Below are 20,863 nucleotides of genomic sequence, written 5' to 3' on the forward strand. Positions count from 1 at the left end.
AAGTATTGGGTTAGCTAATAACAATCATCTTATGAGTATCTTAGATTAGCACGTCCATTAACCACTCTTTCCCCATTCTCGCGTAGATAGCATGGCTGGCTTCCACCATCCCGACGATCTGTACTATCCAAACCAAGGCATTGGAGGATGGCTCGAGCAAGAGTCAGAAGATGATCACCCGATCCCTTTGGATGATCACCGTGCAGAAGGCTTTCCGGATAGCTCCAACTCCGAACCAGAAGTCAGCCACCTGCTCCACGTAGCTCCGAACCCTAACCCCCGTCCAGCATTTCGAGGTCCCACTCCCATGTGGGCAATAACCTTGAACCAATGGAGCGATGAACAGGTTCAACCTTTACCCTTCTACGGAGACCGAAGCTTCTACAACATAAGAGAGGGAGGTTCGGCGGACCGAGTCTTGCCCAACATGGTCCGAAGGATTGCCAGGAACGTCGAGCAAGGTCAAGCAGCCATTGGCAAAGTTTTGGAGGTTGATGCCAACTCTAACCTGAACACTGTTTGCATCCACCAACTGGAAGAAGCTATGGATAGGACGAGGTGGACCAATGAGGATCTACAGCAACAACTAGCTGCATCCCGAGCCGAAGTCAAGGAACTCCGGGCGCGTCAGAGAGCACAAGAACGACATCTTCATGAAGTTGTGCGCCAACTGGCTGATTTGAGGGTTTGCCCAATGGATACCCGTCGCCAGTAGAAGATGTCCACTTATCTTCCTCTTTTTTTTTAAGGAATAGCCTTTTCTTTTCTATGCTCGGTAGAGCACTTGTCTGTAAATGTTCCTAACTTTGCAAATACTTTACCTAGACTACTAGACTGCCAACATTTTCCCCTTATGGTGTGATGTAAGACCTACTGTTAGGTCACTTTTCCCGAACTCATATTACATCATTAATACCAGTAATATTGGTAGTTACCTACTCTTTTGCTATGACTCTATCTGATAGTTGGGCTATGTCGATTTAGTCCATGAAATGCTCTCATCATTTATACAATTGGTTCTTACTACTGCCATCATCTCTATAAACTTTTAGTAAAAGATGCCTCCCCGCAAGCGCCCAAACAGAGGCTGACCTGCGACTCAAACTCCAACTCCACCACCTCCTCCTCTGCAGTTCGATCCGGTGCTGTTTTAAACAGATGTGACAACAGCTATGGCCCAAATGAATTCTGGCGATGCAAGTGGAGCCAGAATGGGCACCAACTCTAGGCATGGTGAAATCCACACACGAACGCAGGGGTGCACCTATAAGGATTTCATGAACTACAAACCAGTATTCTTTAATGGAACCAGAGGGATCCTTGCTTTGTCCCAATGTATTGAAAGGATTGAAGCTGTCTTCAAAATGTGCTCATGCCCCGAAGAAAGCAAAATAAAGTTCGTTGCTGCCACTTTCACTGAGAGGGCCTTGACATGGTGGAATGGCCATGTCAAATCACTCTCCTTGGTAACAGCCAATGCTATGGGCTGGGACACACTGAAGGACCTATTGATAAGAGAGTACTGCCCTAGGGGCGAAGTTTAGAAACTTGAAGAAGAACTTTAACACCTCAAAATGAAGGGGACCGACATAGTGGCTTATACAGCCAGGTTTTGCGACCTGGTAACTATGTGCCCTAACATGATCCCTTCTAAAAACAAGAAAATTGAACGATAAATCTGGGGCTTAGTGCCCCTGTATCGAGGAAACGTTCTATCTTCACATCCTACAACCTTTGACAGTGCCAAGGAATTGGCCCACAGGTTGATTGATCATGAAGTTCCTTCCACTCCATCAACAGCAACAACAACTACCAATGCACCGACCAAGACATCCGACAACAAGAGGAAGCGTTGGGACAAAAAGAAGGACAAGAAAACTCAATCCTCTTCCAAAAACCAACAGGTTGTGGCTAACCATGCTGCCACAACTCCTGCTACCCCTGTACCAACAAAATCCTATGCTGGAAACCTGCCCAAGTGCCCAAAGTGCCCCTTACATCATAACGGACCCTGCCGTGAAATGCACTGCACTAATTGCGACCAGAAGGGCCATACCGCCTGGTTTTGCAGGTCTCAACCCAAACCCATTTCTTAGGTCTCCGGCTAGGGAGTAAGCCAGGCCTGTTATGGCTGTGGTGAAGTAGGGCATTTCAAAAAAAACTGCTCAAAAGCAGGAAATGCAGGAGGAACAGGGAGACTACTTGCTATTGGCCACAATGAAGCAGTAACAGACCCCAAAGTAGTCACATGTACATTCCTTCTTGTTAACTCTTATGCTTGTATCCTATTCGATAGTGGAGCAGAAAGAAGTTTCGTGAACCATAACTTTAGACAATTACTTAAGAAATCCCCACAACCACTAAAAGAAACATTCGTCGTAGAAATGGATAACGGAAAGACAGAGAGTTCTAATGAGATCTACATAGGTTGGACCCTCACGCTAGATAATCAGTCGTTTCCAATCGACCTCATACCAGTATCGATCAAGAGTTTCGATGTCATTGTGGGCATGGACTGGTTGAGTCTCCATCGTGCTGATATCCTGTGCTTCGACAAAGCCATACGCCTAAACCTACAGAATAACGAAACTCTGTTAATCTACGGAGACAAACCCAGTGCGAGTCTTCGTATCATCTCGAGTATTTAATCCCAGAAGTACTTACATAAACAATATCGTGCGTTCCTTGCACACATTGTCGACACGAGCCAGAAAGAGAAAGATCTAAAAGACTTCCCCGTAGTATGCGACTTCCCCGACGTTTTTCCAGAAGACTTACCAGGTTTGCCCCCGCAACGTCAGGTCAAGTTCAGGATCGACTTAATTCCAGGAGCTACCCCCATAGCCAAGTTGCCCTATCGTCTAGCACCTGCTGAGATGCAAGAGCTGTCCGGTCAACTTAATGAGCTGCTCAATAAGGGCTTCATAAGACCAAGCTTCTCACCCTAGGCAGCGCCGGTCTTGTTTGTAAAGAAGAAAGACGGATCTTTCCGTATGTGCATCGATTATAGGAAACTCAACAAACTCACGGCTAAAAATCACTACCCTCTTCCTCGTATAGACGACCTATTCGACCAACTACAAGGGGTGAGTTACTTTTCCAAGATTGATCTAAGGTCCGGGTATCATCAATTACGAGTACTCAAGGAGGATGTTCCGAAAACAACTTTCCGAACTCGTTACGGACACTACGAGTTCGTAGTGATGCCCTTCGGACTGACCAACGCACCCGCGGTATTCATCGACTAAATGAATAGGGTGTGCCGTCCTTACTTGGATCACTTTGTCATCGTCTTCATTGACGACATACTTGTCTACTCTCGGAGTAAGGAGGAGCATAGCGATCATCTACGACGAGTCTTAGAAACCCTGCGATCGGAGAAGTTATATGCGAAGTTCTCTAAGTGCGAATTCTTGATCCGAAGAGTTGAATTCTTAGGACACGTGGTTAGTGAGGAAGGAATCCACGCGGACCCATCCAAGATTAAAGCTATTGAGAACTCGTCAACACCAAAGACGCCTACCGAAATTCGTCAATTTCTAGGCCTCGCTGGCTACTACCGCAGATTCATTCATAACTTCTCTCGAATCGCGAAACCCCTTACCACATTGACCCAGAAAGGCGTGACATTTGATTGGGGAGAGAAACAGGAGGAGGCATTCCAGACCTTGAAACGAGCCCTATGCACCGCACCAATATTGTCCCTCCCCGAGGGGACAAAAGATGTTGTGGTATACTGCGATGCATCAAATCAGGGGCTTGGTTGTGTTCTGATGTAACGAGGTAAGCTCATCGCCTACGCCTCAAGACAACTGAAGACACACGAGGTCAACTACATTACACACGACCTCGAATTAGGAGCACTTGTGTTCTCTTTAAAGATCTGGAGACACTACCTGTACGGCACGAAGAGCACGATATACACCGACCACAAAAGCCTCCAACATTTACTGAACCATAAAGAGCTCAATATGAGACAACGACGGTGGGTTGAGCTACTCAATGATTACGACTGCGAGATTCATTATCACCCGGGAAAAGCCAATGTAGTAGCAGATGCCCTAAGTCGAAAGGAATATTCTGGTCGAAGAGTCAAGTCATTAACAATGACAATCAATTCGCGTCTCTCCGAACAGATTAAGGAAGCTCAACTCGAAGCGTTGAAACCTGAAAATGTGGCGGGAGAATCCCTGCGAGGAATGGATAAGAACTTGGAAGTCAAGGGTGACGAAGCCTTATATCTCATGGATCGAATCTGGACACGATAACATGGTGGCTTCAGAGACTTGGTCATGAAGGAAGCCCACAACACTCGATACTCCGTTCACCTAGGATCAGATAAGATATATCTGGATCTTAAAAAGTCATTCTGGTGGCCTAACATGAAAGCAGAGATTGCTACCTTCGTAAGTAAATGACTTACTTGCGCGAAGGTCAAGGTCGAATACCAGAAGCCATCAGGTCTGCTGTAGCAACTGGAGATACCAGAGTGGAAGTGGGAGCGGATCACTATGGATTTGATAACCAAGCTACCTAAGACAATAGGTGGGCTTGATACCATATGGGTCATCATCGACAGATTGACCAAGTCCGCGCACTTCCTATCCATCAAGGAAACTGATAAAATGGAGAAAATCACAAGAACATACATTAAGGAAATTGTACGACTGCATGGTGTCCCTATATCTAATATCTCCGATAGAGATAATAGATTTACTTCGAGATTTTGGCAATCACTGCAAAACGCCCTATGGATGAGGTTGGACATGAGTACAGCCTACCATCCACAGACCAACGGACAAAGTTAGAGGACTATCAAAACCCTGGAAGATATGCTGTGAGCCTATGTGATCGACTTTGGGAAGGCATGGGGTACCCACTTACCCCTTGTCGAGTTTTCCTACAACAACAGCTATCACACGAGCATCAAGGCAGCTCCATTAGATGCCCTATACGGCCAAAAGTGCAGATCCCCTCTGTGTTGGGCCGAAATGGGTGACACTCAGTTAGCCAAAGGAAGAGTCCCTAACAGCGCTCTCACGGGTCCGGAAATCATTGGAGAAACGACCGAGAAGATTGTACAGATTCGTGAATGATTAAAAGCCGCTTGAGATCGACAGACTCAACCCTTATATAAGGGTTGAGTGGTCATCAACTTGAAATTTTACCAATCTAGTCACTCTCTCTCTACTCTCTCACTTCAAGGCCCGATTCTTCCAAAAATCCGCAAGTTTCCATCCCCAAACTGTAAGTCCTCTTACCCTAAATTGTTCTAAGGCTCATTTCATGTCAATATAGCATTAAAATTCGTCCAATAATGCCAAGCACAAGGAGTTTACGACCCAAGAACCTTCTTAGTCCGTAAACCACTAAAATGGTGCCAAAATGCCCTCAAATCCCTTCCTTAGGCTTAGAGACTAGCTTAGAACTTAACCTTGAAGTGTTTTGGACCTTAAACATCAAGTTTAGAGGCTTGAATGAGGTTTTATGGCCCAAGAACATTCTTAGGCCGTAAAATCCCTCAAATGATGCAAAATGAGCCCTAAACCCCTTATTTAGCCTTAGACCTTAACCTAGAAACTTGTAGGAGGGAGCTTAGGAACACAAAAACGAAAGATGAGAGGTGTCCAAGGGTTTACGGCCGTAAACCATAGTATTCACGACCGTAAACTCCCAAGGAGTGGTCCAAGGACCACAAACTCCAAGGGAGTGCCCCTTTTGAACCCTAATCACTTCTCAAGCCTTGGATTTAACCTTAGAACCCTTCCTAGTGATGAAAGAGACCCTTAAGCACACAAATACACTCCTCCCATGAGTTTACGGCCGTAAACTCATGGGGGAATTGGTCCCTCAACCGCAAACTCATCTAAGGTGAGTACTTGAGGAGTAAACTCCATAGTGAGGCCTTACACTCCTTCCTTTCAACCCAATAACCTCCTAGCACTTGACCAAAAGTGTTTTCTTCGCATTAGGATGTCTATACGTGTTTAATTAGTGTTAGGTCACTAATTATATGTAAACATATGTCTTCATATGTTACTAGGGTCATAGAGTGTGTTCAAGTCTTCACTTGACCCAAAGCACTCAACCGCCACTTCCATCTGATCCACTCGCTGCAGGTGAGTTCATACCCCTTAATTGACCTTTCAAATGTTTTGAAATGCTTTTATGGTGGGGGGGGGGGGAATACAAGTTGAATCCAAAAATTTATAGTATCAATCACGTGTGATTTGTAGCTTACAATCATAAGGGATATGTGTACTTTTAACCGGTTGCCATCAAAACTGATTTCAATGTTTTCAAACTCATTTTCTTATTAATTTGTCATAAAAACTATTTTTAAACTCTTTTAAAACTTCTTATGTTTCTAAAATATATCCACCCCAATATACTTATATAAGTAAGACTTGAAGGACTTAAAACTGATAGCTCGCCTTATTACCTGTTCTTGTTTGATTGGGGTCTTAGGGTATATTGTTATCTGTCCGACTGTCGTTGAATTCTTAGTTATATATTGTATGTATTTGTGTTGGATATGAATACCTTCACTCAGTTTAGTACTTTTGAGTATCCAAGAATGACTGCAACATACCAGTTAACTATAATAAGTATAGTTAAGGTTTACCACTCCCAACTATCATCACTATGATACTTACCACAGTTAGTACTATTATGAGTCTCTACATGTTAAGTACTACACAAGAAGAATACTATAAACTATACAAAGGAACATTAAATACATTGTACCTAGAAACACACAATACACTAATACCAGAGGACATACTAAAACAGAATGTGATACACTAATTCTCCATATGGCACTTTACTGCGCCTTCACCGTGTAACCTTAGTTACCTGGAGGGAGAGCGGGCTCTACGTGTATAGATGTATACCGGGCAGATACTCATACATCCCGAATGCTAGCTACAGTCCGAACCGACTAGGCCCAGGGATGATAACATGCTACCACACTACATATGACCTGGAGGGTCATGATACATTCAATCGCGTATCCTCATGGTTACATACATATTCACATTCGGAACGCTAATCTAACAAATTACGAATTAAAGGTAAAGTAGACTCCCCAAGGTGTATTAAATACATATCGCTACCTAGAGTCTGTGGTTAATTACTATCCAGTCGGCAATAACACTGCTAGAATAATACATTATTTTCCCATTTACTTTGTTCAAATGAAGTCCAAATTATATTTTTATAATTATGAGTCTAATTGGGAAAACTTTTACACACTCAAAGGATCAAACTTACAAGTAACCAAGTCATGGTTGAAGACTACTTTTATTAGAAAATATAGGATTTTCTAGAGATTCACACTGTTTTCAAATTTAATAACAACTTTCATGTTACACGATTGTAAACATTTTTATACAAGCAATGACACTAAAATCTTATGAACTCACCAGCTCTATGTTGATACTTGTTTTCGAAATAATTTGTATTCTTAGGTCGGCAATAGACAGCTACAGATGTTTTTGAGAAGACGGAGCGCATACAAGACTCCTCTTTATTTTATTGATTATACTTTTTGGTGTCTATAAACTGTACAGAACACGCATGTATTACAATTACTATATTAATGAACTGGATGTTGTTGCTTGTTTTTACTACTATGCATTGTTATGATACAGTACATGACGTCCTCCACCCCAGAACGTATTCTGCCGTTCTCGGTTTTGGGGTGTGACAGAAACCATCCGAACGAAATATGGGGTTCTTAAATGAAATAAGAAGGGTCAAGATATGGATATGGGTCAATAGTTAAACAAGATAAAACGTGAGGTTAGTGTTCCACTTGAGAATGTGACTGTAGAGACAAAGAATGATAGTGATAGCGACATGTCAGACTTTCGAATAAAGGATTATTGTATTGGTTCACCATGAAAGGATATCCATGTCGACTTGACTCTCGAGGTGACAAGGATTCCGGGTGTCACTATAAACATATCTGATACACGTGCAAACATCACTTTTGGTGATCATCAAATTCCAATTTTGTGACAATCCGAAATTTCTAACTTGTGCATTCTTCAATTTTTATTAAAGATAGCCTCGTTTTGCTATTTTATAATAAAGTTTTGGGTCCATTTGGGTGCTTGAGGCTTAGTATAACCTAGATATAAGTCTTAGGAAGAGTGACAATGTGTGTAGCATCACAAAATCGGGCCAAACACACCCAACAAGGTGTGTGCGGCCACACACCCGAGTGTGCGGCCAGCTAGCCGCACACAACCAACCGCACACCCCCTAGCCTCAGAATCCAGCCTATATAAAGGACCTAAGTCAACCTTACACCCTTTTTTCACACTCCTTCAAGTTGGAACCTTCTATCTCAACCATCAAAACAAGTAAGTAAACACCCTTAGATCTTTACTAAAACATGTTGGAAAGCCTTTGCCTTGATTTTGATCCATGAAATCGTCATTTTAGATGATCTTTATGTGTGTACAACTGCACACACATCATGTGTGACCGCACACACATCTTTTGGCCCTAAAATGGGCTTATACATTCACCCAAGCTGAACATCGACCAAAAGACCTTCTTAGAATCATCACAAAGTCTTGGAAAATCGATTTGGACAAGGTTGTATGAGTGTGTACGGCTGCACACACCCTTTTTAGGGTCCAAAATGGCCCGAAACTGTCAATCCGGCCAAGCAATGGTCAAAACACCTTCACTAGAAAGTCCCAAAGGCTTGGACCCACGATTTTGACACACTCCATAGTGAGTGTGCGGCCGTACACACACACTTGGCCACACACTCTGGCTGCACACACACAAAAGCCATGTTTTTGTGGCCTTACACTCCAATATAAGGCTATAGACTCCTTAGATTGCAAACTTTAGCACTCCTAGCACTTGAAGCAAAGTGTTTTCATGAATTAGAGTGTCTTTACTTACTTAATTAGTGATTAAATAACTAACTAGATACATTTATGTATCACTGCGTGTTACATAGGATCCGTGTGTGTGTCCAAGTCCTCACTTGGCACCTAGCATCCTACTCGACACTTCCATCCACTCCACTCACTGCAGGTGAGTTCATACCCCTTAATCAACCTTTTAACTGTTTTTAAATGCTTTTATGGGGGGGGGGGGATACAAGTTGAATCAAACAAGTTATAGTATCAATTGCATGTGATTTATGACTTGCAACCAAAAAGGATTTTCTATACTTTTAACTGCCTTGCCAACAAAACATCTTTAAATGTTTATCAAACTCATTTTTCATGTTAAATTGTTATAAAACTATTTCCAAACTCTTTTTAAAACTTCTTTTGTTCCCAAACTATATCTACGTCAATATATTTATATAAGTAAGACTTGAAGGACTTAGGACTGATAGCTCGCCTTACTTCCTGTTCTTGTTTGATTGTGGACTTAGGTTATCTTGTTATCTGTCCGAATGTAGTTAAATTCTTAGTTATATATCATATATATTTGTGTTGGATATAAAATTCTTCCCTTTAGTTCAATACCATTGTGTATCAAAGGCATGCATCTAACACCTCTAGTTAACTATAATAGGTATAGTTAAGGTTTAACGCTCATCACTACTATTACCATGACAGTCACTATAGTTAGTACTGTTATGAGTCTATACATGTTAAATACTATACAAGGAGAATACCATATACTATACAAGAGAACACTCATTACACTATACCAAAGAGTACATTATACTATAATACAAGAGAATATACTAAAACATAATGTGACATACTCCTCCTCGATACGGCACTTCACTGTGCCATCGCCGTGTAACCAGAGTCTCCTGGAGGGAGAGCGGGCATATTGTGTATAGATCTATACGGGAAAGACACTCCCACATCATAACTGCTAGCTACAGTCCGAGCTGACTAGGCCTAGGGGTGACAAAATGTCACCATACTATGTGTGACCTGGAGGGTCATCAATTATTCGATCGTCAGTCAGCATGGTTACATACGAGTTCACATTTAGACCTTTAATTAACACATTAAGAATTAAAGGCAAAACAGTCTCCCGAGGCGTATTGTGCATTTAATACTACATGGAGTTTGCATTTTTATTTCATTCAGCCGACAGTGACACGGCTGGGGTAACACATTATTTTCCCATTTACCTTACATGAATGAAGTCTCAAACTATACTTTATAACTGATAGTCTTATTGGGAAAATGTTTACACTATCAAGGAATCAAACTTACAAATAACCAAGTCTTGGTAGAAGACTACTTTTACTGGAAAATATAGGATTGTCTAGGGATTGTATTGTTTTCAAACTTTGATAACAACTTTCATTTCACATGATTGTAAACACTTTTATACAAGCAATGACACTAAATACTTATGAACTCACTAGCTTTATGCTGATAATCATTTTCAAAATAACTTGTATTCTCAGGTCATCAGTAGACAGGTACAGATGTAGCTTTTGAGAAGATGGAGCACATACAAGACTCTTTTATTTTGATTATACTTTTGGTGTCTAAAAAACTGTACAGAACACGCTTGTATTACAATTATTATATTAATGCAATGGATGTTGGTTGCTTGTCTTTACTATTAAGCATTGTTATGATACTGTACATGACGTCCTCCACCCCAAAACGTATTCCGTCGTTCTCGGTTTTGGGGTGTGACAGATTGGTATCAGAGCATTGTTTATAGTGAATCAAGTATATCAACCCATAAAATATATACGAACTATAAACCCATCGAGGTTAAAACACTCTGACCAAGAATATATACTTTTGAATAATAAAATATTTAACTAAGTATATATATGCATCCATTAATATAAAGGGTCAGTATCATACTAGAACAGAACAAAAGTATTAAGATTGTTGAACAACACAATTATACTTAGAGACATATAGTCAAATCTGGGTGGATGTAGCCTAATCAACTATGTTTTTCCTATGAGTGACTAGCATGTGCCTAAGAGTGGTTGTGGTGTTGCAACAAGTCTAAAAACTTACCAACACTACCACAAGAACGTTAGAACAAGAATACTATAGGAGCATTATGCAATTTTGTAATTTACTTATGTGAGAACTAAATGGGTCGTTACTAGTAGCGCAATAGATGCTAAGTGCATACTCTACGGTTACATGTGACTAAGATGCTATAGACTTAGAATCTGTGATCTTTGCTTTACTTCCTGTTCCTTGTTTGGTTGTGGATTTAGAGTTAGGGTCACTTATTCGAAGGTCTATCCAGTCTCGGGAACATGTAATTGGTATGCACTATGTTAGTATTGGGTCGACTAATAACGATCATCTTATAAGTATCTTAGATTAGTACATCTATTAACTTTTCTTTCTCCATTCTCGTGTAGATAGCATGGCTGACTTCCACCATCCCGGCGATCCGTACTATCCAAAACAAGGCATTGGAGGATGGCTCGAGGAAGAGTCATAAGATGATTACCCGATCCCTTTGGATGATCACCGTGTAGAAGGCTTTTCGGATAGCTTCGACTCCGAACCAGAAGTCAACAACCTACCCCCAGTAGCTCCAAATCCCAACCCCCGTCCAGCACTTCAAAGTCCCACTCCCATGTGGGCAACAACCTTGAATCGTTGGAGCAATGAACAGGGCCAACCTTTACCTTTCGACGGAGACCGAAGCTTTTACAACATAAGCGAGGGTGGATCGGCTGATCGAGCCCTAGCCGTCATGGTACGGAGGATTGCTAGGAACGTCGAACAAGGTCATGCAGCCATCGACAGAGTTGTGGAAATTGATGCCAACTCTAACCTTAACACTGTCCGTATCCATCAACTTGAAGAAGCTATGGATAGGACAAAGAGGACCAATGAGGCTCTACAGCAACAGCTAGCTGCATCCTGAGCCGAAGTCAGGGATCTCCGAGTGCATCAGAGGGCTCAGGAATGACATCTCCAAGAAGTTGTACGCCAACTGGCTGATCTTAGGGTTTGCCCGAGAGATACCCGTTGCCAGTAGAAGATGTCAACTCATCTTTCTCATTTGTTTAAGGAATAGCCTTTTCTTTTCTATGCTCGGTAGAGCACTTGTCTGTAAACATTTGTAAACTTGAAAGTTCTCCAACTAGGATTCTAAGCTGCCAACATTTGCCCTTATGGTTTGATGTAAGACCTACTGTTAGGTCGTTTTTCCAGAACTTATTTGCGTCAGTAATACCAGTAATATTGACAGCTATCTAATCTGTTGGAAAGGTCTATACTCTTATGTTTCTCTACTCTGTGTTATAACCCTATCTAATAGTTGGACTATGGCGATTTAGTCCATGAAACACTCTCATTATATTCATGGTCGATTCTTACTGTTATCGTCACTTATCATAATTTTTCAGTAAAAGATGCCGCCTCGTCCTCGTCCGAACAGGGGCAGACCTGCAACTCAAACTCCACCACTTCCTCCTCCTCCTCCGCAGTTCAATGCGGTGATGTTTTAGACAGCTGTAACCACAACTGTGACAGCAACTATGGCCCAAATAAATTCCGGTGATGCAAGTGGAGTTGGAATGGGCACCAACTATAGGCATGGTGAAATCCACCCGCGTACACAAGGGTGTACTATAAGGATTTAATGAACTGCAAACCAACATTCTTCAATGGGACCACAGGGATCATTGCCGTGTCCTAATGGATCGAAAGAACTGAAGCCGTTTTCGAGATGTGCTCGTGCCCCGAGGAAAGCAAGATAAAGTTCGCTACTTGCACCTTCACTAAAAGGGCCCTGACGTGGTGGAATGGCCATGTCAAATCACTCTCCTTGGTCACAGCCAACGCCATGGTCTGGGACACACTGAAGGACCTTCTGTTAAGGGAGTACTGCCCTAGAGGTGAAATTCAGAAACTTGAGGAGGAACTCTGGAACCTCAAGATGAAGGGGACCGACATAGTGGCTTATACGGCCAGGTTTTGTGACCTGGTAACTATGTGTCCTAACATGATCCCCACTGAGGGAAAGAAGATTGAACGATACATCTAGGGTTTAGTGCCCCCGTATCGAGGAAACGTTCTAGCCTCACACCCTACGACCTTTTACAGTGCCAAAGAATTGGCCCAAACGTTGATTGATCATGAAGTCCCTTCCACACCGTCAACAACCACAACGGTTACCACTGCACCAACCAAGACAACCGACAACAAAAGGAAGCGGTGGGACCGAAAGATGGGCAAGTCAACTCAATCCTCTTCCAAAATCCAATAGATTATGGCTGTCCATACAGCCACTACTCCTGCTACCCCTGTACCATCCAAAACATATGCTGGAAACCTACCCAAGTGCACCAAGTGCTCTTTCCATGAAATGCACTGCACTAACTGCGACCGGAAGGGCCATACCACCCGGTTTTGCAGATCTCAGCCCAAACCCATCAATCAAGTTCCTAGCACCGGAGTGAGCCAAGCCTGCTATGGTTGTGGCGAGACAAGGCACTTCAAAAGAAACTGTCCGAAAGCTGGAAATATGGGAAGAACAGGAAGACTACTTGCTATTGGCCACAATGAAGCAATAGCAGACCCCACAGTAGTCACGGGTACATTCCTTCTTGATAACTCTTATTCTTGTATCCTATTCGATAGTGGAGCAGAAAGAAGCTTCGTAGACCAAAACTTTAAACACTTGCTTAAACAATCCCGGCAACTTCCCCGCCGTCTTTCCAAAAGAGCTACCAGGTTTACCTCCCCAACGTCAGGTCGAGTTTAGGATCTACTTAATTCCAGGAGCTACCCCAGTAGCCAAATCTCCCTATCGCCTAGCGCTTGTAGAGATGCAAGAACTGTCCGGTCAACTTAGTGAGCTACTCAGCAAGGGGTTTATAAGACCAAGCTTCTCACCCTGGGGAGCATCGATCTTGTTCGTAAAGATGAAGGACGGATCGTTCCGTATGTGCATTGATTACAGAGAACTTAAAAAGCTGACGATCAAAAATCGTTACCCTCTTCCTCGTATAGACGATCTATTTGACCAACTGCAGGGGGCGAGTTACTTTTCCAAGATTGATCTGAGGTCCGGGTATCACCAGTTACGAGTGCTTGAGGAAGATGTCCCGAAAAAAACCTTCCGAACTCGTTACGGACACTACGAGTTCATAGTGATGCGTTGTGCATGGACTTAATGAATAGGGTGTGACGTCCTTACTTGGATCAGTTCGTCATCGTCTTCATTGATGACATACTTATCTACTCTCGAAGTAAGGAGGAGCATAACGATCATCTACGACAAGTCCTGGAAACCCTACCATTGGAGAAGCTATACGCGAAGTTCTCTAAGTGCAAATTTTGGATCCGAAGAGTCGAATTCTTAGGACACGTGGTTAGCGAAGAAGGAATCCACGTGGACCCATCCAAGATTAAAGCTATTGAGAGCAGGTCAGCACCGAAGACGCCTATAGAAATTCGCCAGTTTCTAGGCCTCGTTAGCTACTACCGCAGGTTCATACAGAATTTCTCTCAAATTGCGAAGTTCCTTACAACATTGACCTAGAAAGGCGTGGCCTTTGACTGGGTAGAGAACCAAGAGAAGGCATTCCAAACCCTGAAACGAGCTTTATGCACCGCACCGATACTATCCCTCCCCGAAAGGACCGAAGATTTCATGGTATACTGCGATGCATCCAATCAGGGGCTCGGTTGTGTTCTGATGCAACGAGGTAAGGTCATCGCCTATGCCTCAAGACAACTAAAGACACACGAGGTCAACTACACATACATGACCTCGAACTAGGAGCGGTTGTGTTCGCCCTACAGATCTGGAGACACTACCTGTATGGTACGAAGAGCACGATATACACTGACCACAAAAGCCTACAACACATATTCAACCAGTAGGAGCTGAATATGAGGCAACGACGGTGGGTCGAACTAATCAATGACTAGGAATGCGAAATTCGTTTTCATCTAGGTAAAGCCAATGTAGTAGCAGACGCCCTAAGTCGGAAAGAATATTCTGGTCGAAGAGTCAAGTCATTAACAATGACTATCCATTCGCATCTATCCGCACAGATTAAGGAGGCTCAGCTTGAAGCCTTGAAACCTAAAAATGTGGCGGGAGAATCCTTGCGAGGAATGGATAAGAATTTGGAAGTCAAGGGTGACGGAGCCTTATATTTCATAGACCGAATCTGGACACTTTGACATGGTGGCTTTAGAGACTTGGTCATGAAGGAAGCCCACAACACTCGATATTCCGTGCACCTAGGTTCGGATAAGATGTATCTGGATCTTAAAAGGTCATACTTGTCGCCTAACATGAAAGCAGAGATTGCTACCTTCATAAGTAGATGCCTTACTTGTGCCAAGGTCAAGGTCGAATACCAGAAACCATCGGGTCTAATACAACAACCGGAGATACCTGAATGGAAGTGGGAGCGGATCACTATGGATTTCATAACCAAGCTACCCAAGACAACAGGTGGGCTTGAGACCATATGGGTCATCGTCGACAGATTGATCAAGTCGGCGCACTTCCTACGCATCAAGGAAACAGACAAGATGGAGAATCTCACAAGAACATACACTAGGGAGATCGTACGACTGCATGCTGTCCCTATATCTATTATCTCCGATAGGGATAGCAGATTCACTTCGATATTCTGGCAATCACTGCAAAGCTCCTTAGGAATGAGGCCGGACATGAGTACAGCCTACCATCCGCAGACCGACGGGCAAAGTGGTAGAACTATCCAAACTCTGGAAGATATGCTACAAGCCTGTGTGATCGACTTTGGTAAGGCATGGGGTACCCACTTACCCCTTGTCGAATTTTCCTACAACAACAGTTATCACACGAGCACCAAAGCTGCTCCATTCGAAGCCCTCTACGGCCGAAAGGGCAGGTCCCCTCTGTGCTGGGCTGAGGAGGGTGACACTCAATTAGCTAAAGGACGAGTTCCTAGTAGCGCTCTCACGAGTTCGAAGATCATTCAAGAAACGACCGAGAAGATCGTTCAGATTTGTGACGATTGAAAGCCGCAAGAGATCGACAGAAAAGCTATGCAGACAAACGGAGAAAACCCTTGGAGTTCTAGGTGGGAGACAGAGTCCTTTTGAAAGTCTCACCCTGGAAAGTCATGATACGCTTTGGAATGCGCGGAAAGCTGAATCCAAGATACATGGGGCCTTTCGAGATTCTCGCTAGAATCGGCCCTGTAGCTTACAAACTAAATCTACCGCACAAGCTTAGTAACGTACATTCTACTTTGCACGTCTCAAACTTGAAAAAGTGTCTATCCGACGGGACTCTTGTAATCCCGCTCGACGAGATTGAGGTCAATGAGAGACTTAATTTCGTGGAAGAACCAGTAGAGATCACGGACCGAGAGGTCAAGCGAACGAAACAAAGTCGTATCCCGATAGTGAAGGTTCGCTGGAACGCAAAGCGAGGACCAGAATTCACTTGGGAGCACGAGAATCAAATGAAACTTAAATATTCTCATCTTTTTACTTAGTTATTTGTATTAAATTAGCTGCTTGACCTCTACTTTCGGGACGAAATTCCCTCTAACAGGGGGATGATGTGACAACCCAAAATTTCTAACTTGTGCATTCTTCAATTTTTATTAAAGATAGCCTCGTTTTGCTATTTTATAGTAAAGTTTTGGGTCTATTTGGGTGCTTGAGGCTTAGTATAATCTAGATATAAGTCTTAGGAAGGGTGAGAATGTGTGTAGCATCACAAAATCGGGTCAAACATACCCAACAAGGTTTGTGCGGCCGCACACCCAAGTGTGTGGCCTACCACCCGCACACAGCCAACCACACACCCCCTAGCCTCACAATCCAGCCTATATAAAGGACCTAAGTCAACTTTACACCCTTTTTTCACACTCCATCAAGTTGGAACCTTCTCTCTCAAGAGTTCTTCAAGTTTTCCTCTCCAACCATCAAAACAAGTAAGTAAACACCCTTAGATCATTACTAAAACATGTTGGAAAGCCTTTGCCTTGAGTTTGATCCACGAAATCATCATTTTAGATGATCTTTATGTGTGTACGGCCACACACATATCATGTGTGACCGTACAACCATCTTTTGGCCTAAGATGGGCTTATACACTCACCCAAGCTTAACATCGACCAAAACACCTTCTTAGAATCATCACAAAGCCTTGGAAAATTGATTTGGACAAGGTTGTATGAGTGTGTACGGCCGCACACACCGTGTGCAACTGCACACACCCTTTTTAGGGTCCAAAATGGCCCCAAACTCCCAATCTGGCCAAGCAATGGTCAAAACACCTTAACTAGGAAGTCCCAAAGGCTTGGCACCACGATTTTGACACACTCCATAGTGAGTGTGCGGCCGCACACATAGTTGGCTGCACACTCTGGCCCCAAACACACAAAAGCCATGTTTTTGTGGCCTTACACTCCAATATAAGGCTATACACTCCTTAGATTGCAAACCATAACACTCTAATTAGATACATGTACGTATCACTACATGTTACATAGGATCCGTGTGTGTGTCCAAGTCCTCACTTGGAACCTAGCATCCTACCCGACACTTCCATCCACTCGTCTCACTACAAGTGAGTTCATACCCCTTAATCAACCTTTTAATTGTTTTTAAATGCTTTTATGGGTTGGGGATACAAGTTTAATCAAATAAGTTATAGTATCAATCACATGTGATTTATGACTTGCAACCAAAAAGGATTTTCTATACTTTTAACTGCCTTGCCAACAAAACTGCTTTAAATGTTTATCAAACTCATTTTTCGTGTTAAATTGTTATAAAACTATTTCCAAACTCTTTTTAACACTTCTTTTGTTCCCAAACTATATCTACATCAATATATTTATATAAGTAAGACTTGAAGGAATTAGGACTGATAGCTCGCCTTACTTCCTGTTCTTGTTTGATTGTGGACTTAGGGTATCTTGTTATATGTCCAACTGTCGTTGAATTCTTAGTTATATATCACATATATTTGTGTTCGATAAGTGAAATAATGAACGGTTTCTCATCTTAATGGTGAAATTTCTAGGCTTCATGATGTTTTGAAAGAACATCATAAGGTTCTTGCAAAGCAGCTTGAGGAAACAAAAGCCTTTTCATAGAATCATATAATATATTTGAATGCTGTTGAAATCTAAAGTTAAGCAGTTTGCTAGGAGTTCTGTAACTCTACATAAGAAGTTAGATGTGGTAGCTGAAGCAACTACCCGATTGATTAAAGACATAACTTCTTGCAAAAAATATTACATGGTTGGTCTTCAAGATAAGATGAATGAGGATGCTCAAGTTCATGCTAAAGTTGAAGAGTTCTTAATCGAAATCAAAACTACGCTTTCGACACAATTGACAATTTCTCGAGAATCCATTTTTCAAATGGTTTCTAATATCGAGACAAACATTAAGGCTGAACTGGATCCCATCAGGACATTAATTCTTCGACTTCCAATCAATGCTCCTCGAGTTGTGTAAGTGCCGCAAGGGGGAGAAAAAGGGGAAGGCATTGTTAGTTCGTCGAAAGCTGTAGGTGAAAATTCTAGAGTGGTTGAGGAAAGGTGATGAATACTCAAATCCCAACAACTATCTCGATGAAGCCTATAATTTCATTTTCATTATCAACAACTACAACTACAACGACAAGAACTTTGATAAAAGGAGTCTCGATAAATTAATGAGCAGGAGGTTCGAGTTCAATCCCTATCAAATCAACTTCATATGTTGATCCAAACGATAAACGTAAATCCATTTTAGTTGTTATATCATATGAAGATAGGAAAAAAGAAACTAAGCGTCAAAATCGAAAAACAAAGGCAGATAAATAGCATTTTAAGGCAAAGAGCAAATGACCCACCTGGCTTGAACAAGCGTGATCCCAAAAAGCATTGGTGTTATGAAACATTAGAAGAAATTCTTGCTATTGGATCAAATGATGAGTTTCGAAAAGTGCCAAAGAAGATCTACGACACAGAAAATTCTGATTTTAATCAGCTCGAATTTCCGATCAATCATATGTTCACTTCTTCACAATTCAAGATTGCAAAAAACTTCAATGATAAGGAAGAATTTAGAAAGTTGGAGATTCGCTTTCATGTAGTCTTGGGGAATAATGAAGATGATGTGTGGTCTTCGTTGAAGATTGTTAAAGTGATGACTATTATTCATGACAACTTGTTCGAAGATCTACTAGAATTTTTTTTATGTTGTCATAAGGGAAAATAACGTTGTTTTAGAGTTCAGAATATCATATTTTCCTTTGATGAATTTGAATGATTTGATCACATTCACAAAGATTTTTCAGTGCTATTGATGTGTCGAAGATAATAGAGACCAATAGGGATGATTTCGCTATTGGGTTTGCTTATATCAAAGACTTTATTGACAACTAATATGACTACTTGGGAATCACAAATATTGATCTTGCCTTAGCTATTAAGAAGGCATCGAAATTTCTTCAATCTATATTGAAGGGAAAGTTGAATATTGATGATTTTGAAGATGGTGAAATTATTCACCAACCACTTGGTGTTGTGTTTCATGGAAAGAACAAGAGAGGGAAAATGATCATGAAGACAAAGCTATGATTTGAAAAACCATTTTATGGTATATGGAGATTCGAAGGGAACTTTTGCAGACTATGAAATTTATTTCTTAATATTCGAGTTTTCTCAATAAGGGGGACAATGTTTAGTCGAATGTATATAGTTAGAAGTTGAAAGTAGTCAGAGTCTATTAGTGTTTTAAGAAGTTTAGTTTCGACACTTTATCTATTTACAAGTCATCTTTGTTATGAAACTTAATGTCTAGTCCTTGTATTTTTTGTGAGTCTGTTGTACCTTATAAATAGGGTAAGAACATAAAGTAGAGTAACGATTTGAACTGAGTGTCTTTTTGTCATTTGTACTTTGAAACTCTCTTATACTCTTTAGACGTAGTAGAGCCAATCATATCATATTTGGATCTTGTGTCTTCTTACTGCTTTTAGTGATTCAGTTGTGTTCTTAATCAATCTCTAACTCACATCACCATCAGTCTGCGGGTGGAAAGCCATGCTGAAATGTCGACGAGTGCCTAACTCTTTGTGGAATCTCTTCCAAAACTTGGAAGTAAACTGAACATCCTTATTAGAGACCACATAAACTGTCACTCCATTCCGTTCCACTACCTCCTGAATGTAGATATCGACTAGCTTCTCCACCGAAATACTCTCCTGAATCGGAATGAAATGCACGCTCTTGGTCTATCGATCCACGATGACCCATACCGAATCAACTTAGTGCAACATTCGAGTCAACTTTGTGATAAAATCAATCATAATCTCTTCCCATTTCCAAACAGGAAATTCCAACGCTCCATTCTTCCGTTAGGTCACTGATGCTCAACCTTGACTTTCCTGCAAATCAAGCACCTCTCCACGTACATAGCCACATTTTGCTTCATGCATGGCCACTAATAGTCAGACCACAAATCCCTTTACATCTTTGTTGCTTCTGGATGATTAGAGAATCTTGACTTGTGCGCCTCCTACATCAATACCTGATGCACACCATCCCAATATGGAACCCATACTCTTCAGTGAAGGGTTAATAAACTCCGTCTATCATAATCGAAGGAAGCCACCTAACCCACTATGCGCTCACTCTTCTGATGCTCTTCTTTGATAGCCTCAACCTAAGCCTCTTGAATCTGCTCTAAAAGTGGGTTAATCATTTTCATCCTCAAACACACATCCCTGATTGGAGCCACGACTGCCTTCCGGATGATAGCATTGACCACCATGTTGGCCTTTCTCGGGTGATAAAGGATCTGAAAATCATAATTCTTCACCACATCCAACCATCTACGCTGCCTCATATTTAAATTCGGTTGATCCATCAAATACCTCGGGCTCTTGTGATCCGTGTAGA

The sequence above is a fragment of the Lactuca sativa genome, chromosome 8 (assembly GCF_002870075.4).
Source record: "Lactuca sativa cultivar Salinas chromosome 8, Lsat_Salinas_v11, whole genome shotgun sequence".
Taxonomy (NCBI): Eukaryota; Viridiplantae; Streptophyta; class Magnoliopsida; order Asterales; family Asteraceae; genus Lactuca; species Lactuca sativa.